This window comes from Ixodes scapularis, unplaced genomic scaffold (genome assembly GCF_016920785.2).
Source record: "Ixodes scapularis isolate PalLabHiFi unplaced genomic scaffold, ASM1692078v2 PGA_scaffold4__175_contigs__length_147842914, whole genome shotgun sequence".
NCBI classification, from domain to species: Eukaryota; Metazoa; Arthropoda; class Arachnida; order Ixodida; family Ixodidae; genus Ixodes; species Ixodes scapularis.
In genome coordinates this window covers 39,159,136-39,170,702 of record NW_024609879.1, presented here as the reverse complement: position 1 = coordinate 39,170,702, position 11,567 = coordinate 39,159,136, and the positions used below count along the sequence as shown (strand labels likewise).

Here is an 11,567-nt window from a genome sequence, read left to right as displayed (position 1 = left end):
GATCGGTGGGGTTGTGGTGCTGAAGGCTTGCCTGCTGCCTCCAGAGCCTTGTGGCGGTTATAGTGGCACCATGAATCCTCGCCCCGTGGACAGGCATTGTGACGGGGCTCCTGGTCTGTGGAATAGCTATGCAGGAGGCTGGCGAAGACAACTTTCTGCATCTTGGGGACGTTGGGAGCGTTGTCCTTTATAGCGCACATATAGTAGCTCAGCTTCTTTATCACCACGTTAGCGAGTTTTCCTTTTCCGCCGAGCCCTTTTTGGTCTTCTTGAGCTTTTCCATGCCCGCATACATTCGCTTGGCCACATGGTTCACACAGTCTTCTTTGTGTATTTCTTTGTCGTACAGTTCGAGACCAGCTACGTGCGTAAACGCCTTGCTGTTGCCGTCGCACAGGACGGTGACATATTGCATGCTATACCGTCAGGGCAATCAAGTTTGGTGTGACACGTCGCGCCACCTGGTCCAAAATATTTCCAACACTGAGAAGGCTCTTTCGGCAGCTGTGCCTTATTGTGTGGGTCGAGACTCGCTTCCTCGGCGTTAATTTAAAAGTTGTCTGGTTTCCCTGGCTTTCGATACGCCTTCAGTTGTCGCGTGCGATCCCGGATGCCTCCGCAGAAGACCAAGCGTCGAAGGGCATCGAGCGTTCGGTATTGTTGCGTGAAGGGCTGTCACAACCGAGAAGGCCTAGCTGGTGTCAAGCTCCACAGGTTCCCGTCGCGGCCCTGGGAACAAGCACGCCGCCAGCGATGGATAAATGCCGTAAGGCGTGTAAAGTAAGTACTCCGCGTTAATCGCAGAGCTCGAGACGCATTGCTAGGTGTGCTTTTTGATTTGATATTTCAATGAGGACGGTCGAAGCGCGGCGTTTTTATCATTTATGTTCGATGCCACGAACTTCCTAGAGCCAGGTTCATGCTGTTGACATGCAGTCTTCTCGGCGTACTATTTTTCTTTGAACTGCGTTTTGAGGACAGTTGTGCCAATGTTTCGCGGAGCATTTCCTGGAACTGCGTTTCATGAAAATTTTGCGGAGATCAGCTCACTTGGTGAACTGCTTCGCGAGGCCAGAACCTGTTTCAATTCCAGTAATGTGATCAGAGAACCACACATTCTCTAATGTTCGCGAACCGTTGCGGGCCCGTGTCAGTGAAATCTTCGTTCGAGCAGCTTTCAGCCAGGTATTTTACGCTTCCTTCTTGCGTGTACTGAACCCAAGTGCTTTTTAAAATATAGTTTAGTAGAGATTCCAACCTTACCGATTGAATTCCCAATTTCACTCGGGTGTTATATTAAATAGGGACGGGGAAAGTAGAAAACCACACAAAGCACCAGTTTAAATGAGCATAGTCTGCATACCTTGCTGCCTCCTAGATATCAGTTGGGTTTGAAGCTAATTCTTGCATTCACTACTTCAGCGATGACGGTTCAAACTGGATTCCGAACGAGAGCTCCAGGATATGCTCAACTCATTTCCTGAACAACGAACTCAGCAATATCGAGAACCACCCTGGTTACTACCCAAGTGTACCGGAAGAAGTCTGTGGATCCTGAGGCTCAACTTGGAAGGTTCAGCAGGTAAATATTGACTTTATTCACCTTTGGTTTGTTGCTCGCTATGTGTATGGTGGTATGTGTGCACTGGCTTGTGTGTCCGCCGGCATCTTTATGGGTGCTCGCTCGCTGTAGTGATATTAAGTTCTACTTCCTCATCTAAGCTAAGCAGATCGCGCGACTGTGCGCCCTGTAAAAAAAAGAAAAAAGAAAAAGCACGGGGGATTGTTTGAGAGAGGTTCTGCCTGAGAGATTGTCGTGTGTCTGATTCTCTCGTATGCCCAGCGACAAAACTTGGTCAGCAACTGTTAATACTGTTGGAAGCTATATTTACGAGGGTTGTTTGAGAGGTAATAATGTTACCTGCGAAGGAGTTGCCCGAGGTCGACGGCACTTGAGAAATCTACTTAGTTCTCCTTGAGCGTTATGCACTTACCGGTCATATTCCAATGTATCCAATTCATAGAGAAAAAATTGCTATTTGTCTTGGTCCTCACACTACTCACATAAAGAGTGTGATGGTATGGTCACTGTGAAAAGGCTGCTGTTTTAGTGCAGAGAACAGATGAAGGTTCGACGGTGCCAAATCTGGTGAGTATGGTGGGCAAAACAACAGTCAAAGTCACATTCATGAATTCACTGCACAGAGGTGCGGGTGTTGTCTTACTTCCACGACATTCAAAAACAGAAACGACGGCAATATGTCGTCGTTTCAGTTTTTTCGTCCTTCAGCAGATGACACAGAATGGGACGGCAGCACGTCGTGTCTGTTTCTCGAGTCGCAGGTCCTTCGGCAGATGAGGGAGAGTAGACATGGAGTGCGACGGCAGCACATTGTCGTTTCTCTTTCTCGACTCGCAGGTCCTTCAGCAGATGAGGGAGTGTAGACACGGATTGCGATGGCAGCACATTGTCGTTCCAATTTCTTGAGTTGCAGGTCCCTCAGCAGACGACAGAGAGTAGACACAGAACGGGGCGGCAGCACATTGTCATTCCTATGTCTTGAGTCGCAGGCCCTTCAGCAGACGACAGAGTAGACACAGAACGGGACGGCAGCACGTCGTCGTGGCTGTTTCTTGAGTTGCAGGTCCTGCGGCAGACGAGGGAGAGTAGACACGGAGTGCGACGGCAGCACATTGTTGTTCCTATTTCTTGAGTTGCAGGTCCTTCAGCTGACGAAAGAAAGTAGATACAGAACGGGACGGCAGCACATTGTTGTTCCTATTTCTTGAGTCGCAGGCCTTCAGCAGACGACAGAGTAGACACAGAACGGGACGGCACCACGTCGTCGTGGCTGTTTCTCGAGTCGCAGGTCCTGCGGCAGACGAGGGAGAGTAGACACGGAGTGCGACGGCAAACACATTGTTGTTCCTATTTCTTAAGTCGCAGGTCCTTCAGCTGACGAAAGAAAGTAGATACAGAACGGGACGGCAGCACATTGTCATTCCTATTTCTCGTTGCTGCTTGGAGGGGCACGAAGTTTGACAGAGTGATATGAAGCATTGTCCATTACTATGAGTGACATGAAGCATTGTCCATTACTATCACACTCCTGGCCTTGATGTTTGGCAACAACTTCTCTGCAAACTACTTCTCAAATCGCTCTATTGACACACCAAAGATGACAATGTCGCACTCAGTGTGTACCTTGTGTGGCTCGGGCACAAGCAATGAAATGGAACCTTTTCGCCCCAACTGGGAGTTCATGACATTCATTTCGTCCTCTTATGACATTGAACATATGACATGACACCTGCGATCCTCGATATTCTGATAGGAAGTGTATAGTGCAAGATTAGCAGATATGTATTTGATTGTCCATACTTGTTTGCAGGTGGCAGGAGCGATTAGCATGTTCAGGTGCCTCAGCTGCAGGATCTTCAGGACTGCCATCTACAGGTGGTACCAGCCCAGTGCCTTCTGAGCATGATTCAGATTCCAGTGGAAGCCCACAACGGGGGTTGGAGCTGCTGTGTGAAGCTGTAGAACTTCGAGAGAAGTGTTTAGTGGTGAGTTGGTAGTTATTATGTCTTTTCCCCCCCATCTTTTAATTGCAGCAAGGTGCATCAGAAGCTGAAAAGCAGAGACTCAAGCCAAAAAACTAGCCGTTTGATTTCTGTTACAGTTAAAGCAGTACTATGAAATTGATTACGTTTTGGTACCGTATTTACTTGAGTCTAAGCCGGCATTGATTTTATGCCGATCCCAAAAGGTAGAAAAATAATAAAAATATATCCTCGATTGTAAGCCAATCAAAAAGTAAAGAACACCGTGCATTTTTAAAAAAAAACTGGCTCGTGCTTTCAACACTTAATTCGCTTTTGCTTGAATAATTTTTGTGATCATAGGAAGTGTCACTGTTTTCTGCGTCATCGAATGGATCACTCGAAATGAAATTGGCCAATATTAACGAAGTAAATAAGTTTACTGTGGTTTGAGTGAGGTATTTGACACTAACCGGAATGCATAAATCAGGAGAAAGCTAAACTGGTGACGCGAGCTAAGATAACCAGCTCTCCACAAAGCCGTACAGGAATCAATCGCTTAGTTTTGCAATAACTGTACCAAAAACCAAACCAGTTGTTTTTGTTGAATCTTTGCTGGGAAGTGATAATTTGAAAATGAAAATCTGGAAAGTATCAGAAAACCAGTTGACATGTCATTCACTATAGATATGCATATCAAAAGCCGAGCTAGTCGGATAATGAAAAAATATGTGCTGACTGACCTGTACAGTTGCCAGTTGGGGTCAGGAAATCTGCAATGCTAGTTACAGCTACACATTGTCAATCACGGAAAGGCTAATTCTTTGGCTGATAGAAATGAGACTGGGGATTGTAAGGCACGCTGCAGTGCATCCAGTGCCTTAACTCCCTTAGAGCCGCGGTCTTTCAGCACTCCAACAAATTCATTTTTCATGGCTGGCCTCGCTGAATGTTCAAGATGGGAAATGCTTTTTCAGGAGATCCAGACCGATGAACTCGGTACTTGCAGTCGAGGCTTCGCAGTCTTCACGTGCTCCCTCGAAGGCGGCGATGGTTGCACACAAATCACACATCGCGAGGTCTGCGACTTTGGGACACAGCACCAGCCACGGTTGTCTTCAAAGTATTCAGGTCCAACCGAGAGGACAAGTTTCTTCGGAGGTTACGAGAGCATCCGACATTCGGAGGATGCATTACAAGGCATTTGCAATGTAAGCATGAGTGTATTTGCTTTGTTTTTGAGCATGTTGCCCCTTGTCACCGAGCGGAGCTGTGATGTAACGCTGGGGAACTGGCTGCTCCTCTTTCTCATGAAAATGAAGCTCGGGTTGAGCTACACTGCTCTTGGTGTGATTTTTAGAGTCGATAGTGTCGCGCCGCTGTACTATCGGCGTACGATTGCGAGCAATGAAGAATGAACCATTCGCACGGGACGTCTGGGAAAAGGAAGCCCCTGTGTTTTATTTCGTCCGCCCTTTTATAGACAATCCTGCGGACGTCACCGATAACCAGAGTACACCACGTGTAGCTTTGTCACACTGTTACACTGTTATCACACTGATACCACACCTCCCTTTCTTTGGAGAAAAATAATAACATGTTAGCAAACAAAGAAAATACGTTAGAACTGAAACACTCTTCAGGATACCGCTTAATCATCAATCCCTAGTCTGATCGGTTTCTTAACTACTCTACCTGATCTTGTGGTTACGACGGTCGTCGGTGTCCTCGTAGTCACTGGAGAAGGATCGCAACTTATATCGCTTCTAGCTTCCGAATCTTGGACCCTTACGTCACTCTCACTGTCCGGTATATCGTAGCCTTCATCGTCCTCTGGCTCCGCTGGCAGTACCTTTAAGTTTCGGCGGTTTCGCCTTAACTTCACCCCTGGCTCGGTCTCAACCAAGTAAGACCTTGGTTTTTCTGTTTGGGCCACGACCGTTGCCCTTGCCTTTCTGTCAGAAACCCACACTTTGTCGCCCGCCTTCAATTCAGAAAGCTTCTTAGCCCGATGGCGCCTATCGAAGCTTTTGCGCTGCTTTTCTCTTAGTTGACGATCCTCTATCGCCAACATTTTAAAGTCAACGTTCCTTTGAAGGCGCAGCTGCGGAAGCATTGGTACGCGTGTCCGTAGACGTCTACCCATAAGGATTTCTGACGGGCTTTTGCCGGTAATCCCTGGGGTGGCCCTATAGGCTAGGAGAGCTAAGTAAGGGTCGGCTGATTTGAGCACCAGCCGCTTAATTGTCTGCACCATTCTTTCCGCTTCTCCGTTGGCTTGAGGGTGCCTCGGGCTTGAAGTGACGTGTTGGAAACCGTATAGATTCGCAAACTCTTCAAAATTACAACATGCAAATTGTGGACCATTGTCGGAGACCACAGTCTCTGGCACCCCATGACGAGCAAATATGCTTTTAAGCCTTTCTATAACAACGGTTGCGCCAGTCGAAGGGAGAACACAGATTTCCGGGTACCTTGATAAATAGTCTACAACCACAAGATAGTCAGAGTTCCTTATTTTACACAAATCGACCCCTACTCTTTCCCATGGAAAACGTGGAGTCATGGTCGGCATCATCGGTTCAGCCTTCTGAAAACTGAACTCGGTACACACATTGCAGTTTTTTATCATCACTGCCAGTTGCTTGCTTAGGCCAGGCCACCAAACAGACCCTTGTGCAAGAGCTCGACATCTGCTGATTCCTTGGTGCCCATCGTGCAGGCGGGATAACACTTCCTCACGAAGTGCCTGGGGAACAACTAATCTTGTACCTTTTAACAAAAAGCCATCACACACAGTTATGCCAGCCCTCTCTTGCCAGTACTGCCGAACGGAGCACGGGACGGACGGTTTTTTAGGCCAGCCTTTACGAGACAGCTGAGCCAGCGTTTTACACACTTCGTCTGTAGTTTGACTTGTTTTTACACGTGACAACAAATTGTCTCCTGTTTCAAGACCCATTAAACATCCTTGAGAGAACTTTAACACCTCTTGAATTGTAAGACGTTCCCTTTCCATTGGCATTTGATTGAGAGGTGCCCGCGACAAAACATCGGCGGTTGCAATGCACTTGCCCGGTACAAACACAACCTTAAACCTATAGCGCATTAGCCTCATTCTAAACCTCTGAACTCGAGGCGGCAACACATCTATCGGACTTTGTCCCAGCAACGTAACTAGAGGCTTGTGGTCGGTCTCGAACGTCGTGTCTAAGCCCCTCAGGTACTCGTCAAACCTTTCGGCAGCCCATGTCAGTGCCAACGCCTCTTTCTCAATCTGCGCATAGCGAATCTCAGCTTTGGTCAAAGACCGCGAAGCAAAAGCGAGAGGCCGTCGTACCCCTTGCTGCTCTTGTAAAAGAACGGCTCCAAGCCCAAATGACGACGCGTCTGCCGAAAGGATTGTCGGATGGGTTGGATCATACTTAGCCATACACTCGGAAGAACAAATCATGCTCTTTAGATCGTTCCAAGCACTTTTCTGAGCGGGGCCCCAAGCCCATTCCGTGGTTTTTTTTAGCAGTTCTCGCAACGGTGCAGTTTTCTGAGCGAGATTAGGCAGAAAACGGCCCAAGTGATTGGCCATACCTAGAATGCTTCGTACTTCCGACACGTTTGTCGGCGATTTCATTTCTTTGACCGCTTGTAGCTTTTTGGGGTCAGGCCTTATGCCATCTGCGCTCAGAAGATGACCTAGAAAGCTAACTTCTTTTACACCGAACACACACTTCGCCCCGTTTAGTGTCATGTTTGACTCTGCGAGTCTGTCCATGACTTTTTTCACGCGCTCATCGTGTTGTGCTTTGTCCGAACCAAACACCAGGATATCATCCATCATGTTAACTACGCCAGGGAGGCCATCTAGAATCTCCGACATTCTTTTTTGGAAGTATTCAGGCGCTGACGTAATGCCGAAGGGCAGTCTAGTGAAACAAAACCTTCCAAAGGGCGTTATGAACGTCGTTAGTTCCTGGGATGACCTTGCTAGTTTTACCTGGTGAAATCCCGAATTAGCATCTAACTTCGAGAAATACGTTGCGTCCGCGAGCAGTCCCAATGCCTGGTCTACCGTTGGGAGCACGTATCGCTCTCTCTGGACATTTTTGTTTAATTGTGTGAGGTCAACACACACGCGTACGTCTCCGGACGGTTTTAAGACCGGAACGATCCCGGCGCACCAGTCTGTAGGACCATCGACCTTCCGGATGACTCCCATCCCTTCCATTTTTTCAATTTCTAGCTTTACCGCCTCACGCATAGGAATCGGGACTCGTCGGGGCGCGTGTATAGCGTACGGGACCGCATCCAAATTCAATCGGATGTTGTATTCTCCCGGAATGGTTCCAAGACCATTGAACACCTGCGGGTACAGAACATCATAATTTTGTTTATCAAGAGACACACCATCGATGAAATTTACAACTCCCAAAGCCTCTATGGCTGGTAACCCTAGCAGTACCTGGCGAAGCGGACTCACGACATAGACAGTTTGCGTCGACACTTTGTCCTTCCAGATTAACTTAGCTTTGAACTTTCCAAGTACCGTAAGGCGATTTTCTCCCGCACCAGTCAGTACTTCGCTTGCTGTTTCCAGCCTAGACGGAATGCCTGGAAACGTAGACGGTACAAGAGTGGCTTCTGCTCCTGAATCAACTTTAGCAAACACTGGTACAGAGTTCAAGGTTATCTGGACATACCGCGCTTTCGCGTCCGGAACATTTATCGCCCCCAGAAAAAGTTCGCCAGTCTCTTGTTGTACGGATGACACTTGTACCTTTCTTGGAGACGACGCCGACTCCTTCCTGCAGGCCCGGCTGAAATGTCCCTTGGTGTGGCAATTGAAGCACTTCTGTGCCCTTGCAGGACACACCGACCTTGGATGCTGGTCGCCTCCACAGAAGGAACACTGCTTGTCCCGATGTGATGTTTCCGACCCGTAGACTTTTCTTCGAGGTGCATCCCGGCGTTGGCTCACGGCGTCTACGTTCAGGTCCTCTTTCGTCGAAGAACAGGCCTGTTGACCGGGCTCTCCTGAACGAAGTTCTCGCTGCTGCTGGTGCACCACTTCCTTGAGGCGTGCCTTGGCTAACGCCGATGACAAGGTCAGCTTGGCGTCCATTTGCAGGTTTTCGGAAAGCTTGTCGTCATGGAGCCCCACGACAAACCGGTCCCGGATCATGCGTTGTTTCATCTCACCGAATTCGCAGCGGTCTGCGAGGACGTGCAGTGCCGTAACGTACTGGTCCATGGACTCTCCTGGCTTCTGTAGCCTTCGGTGAAAACATGCACTTTCATACACGACGTTTCGTTCCTTGACGAAGTGCTCGTCGAACTTTCGCTTGACGAGGTCGAAGTCCTTTGCCTCCTCTGCCGAAAGGTCGAACGTGGCAAAAATTTCCCTTGCTTGCCGGCCCATTGTGTACAATAGCGTGCGAACTTGTGCCTCACCGGTTCTTTCGTTGATGCCTGTGGCGAAGCGGTAATCGTCGAAATGTTCTATCCACGCCGGCCACTCTGTTGTGTTGTCGAAGTCCAGCTGTGGTGGCTGTTGAAGTCCAAACGTTCCCGTAGGTGCCGGTGGCGTTTCGTTCGCCATAGTCTTTTACGCTTGCTTTCGCGAACCTAGACTGATGATACGCCCACTTCTGATACCATGTCGCGCCGCTGTACTATCGGCGTGCGATTGCGAGCAACGAAGAATGAACCATTCGCACGGGACGTCTGGGAAAAGGAAGCCCCTGTGTTTTATTTCGTCCGCCCTTTTATAGACAATCCTGCGGACGTCACCGATAACCAGAGTACACCACGTGTAGCTTTGTCACACTGTTACACTGTTATCACACTGATACCACAGATAGAACTACAGCATCGCGCCACTTCCGAGCTGTGCTGACAACGTTGACTGCTGCGACAGCGAGGTGGATTTTTCGGCCTCCATCTAGCATTATTCGAGCTACGTTGCCAGAGTGTTTTAAAGTCAACTACCCTGAATGCAAAATGATCATTGATTGCACCGAAGTAAGAACAGAGGAGCCAAGTAGTGTTGGCCAGCAGCGCGTGCTGTACTCGAGCTACAAGAGTGGCTACACTCTTAAGTTTCTGGTCGCTGTAACCCCTAATGGCGCTATTTGTTTCCGTCCGTCCGATGCTCCGACATCCATGTTACGGTGGACTCTGGGTTCTTAAACATTGTGCAGCCGGGAGACGTAATTCTGGCTGACAAAGGTTTTCCGGGCATCAGGGCAGGTCTGGCAGACACCGATGCGGTGCTCGTGATGCCGCCTTTTTTATCGGGGAATGGACAGTTTAGTGAGCAAGAAGTGCGCGACACTTATGACATTGCCCAGGTCCGAATTCACGTGGAGCGTATGATACAGCGAATTAAGATATACAATATCCTCAGGACAACGGTGCCCATTACTCTGATCCCCCTGATGGATGATGTTTTCCACATGTGCTGTGTGCTGGCAAATTTGCAACCTGCCATCATCAAGCCACAGGAATAAGCGGCAGTATGTGTAGGCCCATTCAGACGAATGGCAAGGCTTGGTATGTGGCTCCAATTTCTCGTATGGGGGTCGACTGTTCCTGGGTACCAGCGTAGGCTCCAACGAGCTTGAGTACCACTTAGAGCGGTAAACCGCAACCCAGGGCCTACAATGGAAATGGCACCACCCTCCCCCCCCCCCCCCGGTTGCCGCCATCTTACCCAATTGCCACATTAGTGATCACGTGAAACTAAGATGGCTGCGCCCAGAGGTGGGCCAGGTCAGATTGGCCAGATCACGGTAAGCAGAGGGGACCTCTGAGGCTGTGTTCGAATCTTACTTGAATGGATCCGCATTATTCCGGTGGGTCATGTCACGTGACAAGACTGATAGAGCAACTGGACGCGGGTAGGTTTTCGAACGCCAAGGTACAGAACATTTACCCTAGAGCGAGATCACGTAAATTTTGGACTGCGGCCCTGCTTATTGTAATCTGGCCAATCTGATCTGGTGCACCTATGGGCGCAGCCATCTTAAAGTCACGTGATCACTAATGTGGCAAACGGTCAGGATGGCGGCAACCGGGGGGGGGGGGGGGGTGCCATTTTTGGCCTATGGTTTACCGCTGTCAGTTTACTCAAGCTCGTTGGTAGGCTCTTTATTCGCAGACGAGTTCTCTGCCAGTGACTGTTTTGAAGGGGCCCTGCAAGGACTTTTTTACTGGTTTTAGTTTGCACCGAACCTGACCGCACTGGACGTAGTAACTTAGTGAAACTTTTATTTTCTCGAAATTCGCTTTATTTTAAAAGTTATAGGCAAATTAGAATTACAAAAACAAGCAAAAAATAACCTCCCTTGTGACGTCCTTGGTTGCTTGAGCGGCCGTGAACTAGAGGAGGGGTAGTGGGCTTATCGCGAGCGCTCACGGCTGCCGCACTTTGTGTCAACGGCGAGAGAGGGCGCCACTAAATCATGTTCTGGATAGGCTGTATGCAGCGGGCAGCCAGAGCGGCTCTCATTGCATTTGCTGCGCGATTAAACACTATTTCGGCATGACACTTCATTGGCCACAAACAACGGCAAACACAGGGTAAAGATCAGTTCAGAATGGGAGCCACTCCGCGCTCGCATACCGCGAAACGACCAAACCGCAAAACACAGCTGCTCGCCGAAGGCCTTTGGAACGCTCAGAGCCGGTAGGATTCTCCAGTCTGTAAACGACTGCAGCGCCGCCGCGTACATCCGGGACCTTTCCGTGTCGGCGCCCGATCCCACTATGTCGACGGGTCATTTCTTGTTTCCGTACTTTATAAACTGCATTTGTTTCTTTCGTGCTCTAAAATACTGAACAAAAACTACTTTTATAAATAATTGAAATGGTTCGCGCCACTTATATTTCGTATTTCGACTAAAAAGAAGCTTTTAGCGGCTCTGACCAGTAGTAAGCCCAGGACCTAAGACGTCGCATGTCGCGCGCTTTCGGTACCGCGGGAGGTTTCTGCGTCGTCCGGTTAAAATATGATGCACTGATATTTA

The 11,567-nt window shown here is 48.9% G+C and overlaps 1 pseudogene; it reads left to right on the top strand.

Moving 5' to 3' along the window:
• The first annotated feature begins 2,123 nt into the window (after positions 1-2,123).
• On the top strand, positions 2,124-10,118 carry LOC120840638 (annotated as a pseudogene).
• The last annotated feature ends 1,449 nt before the right edge of the window (positions 10,119-11,567 follow it).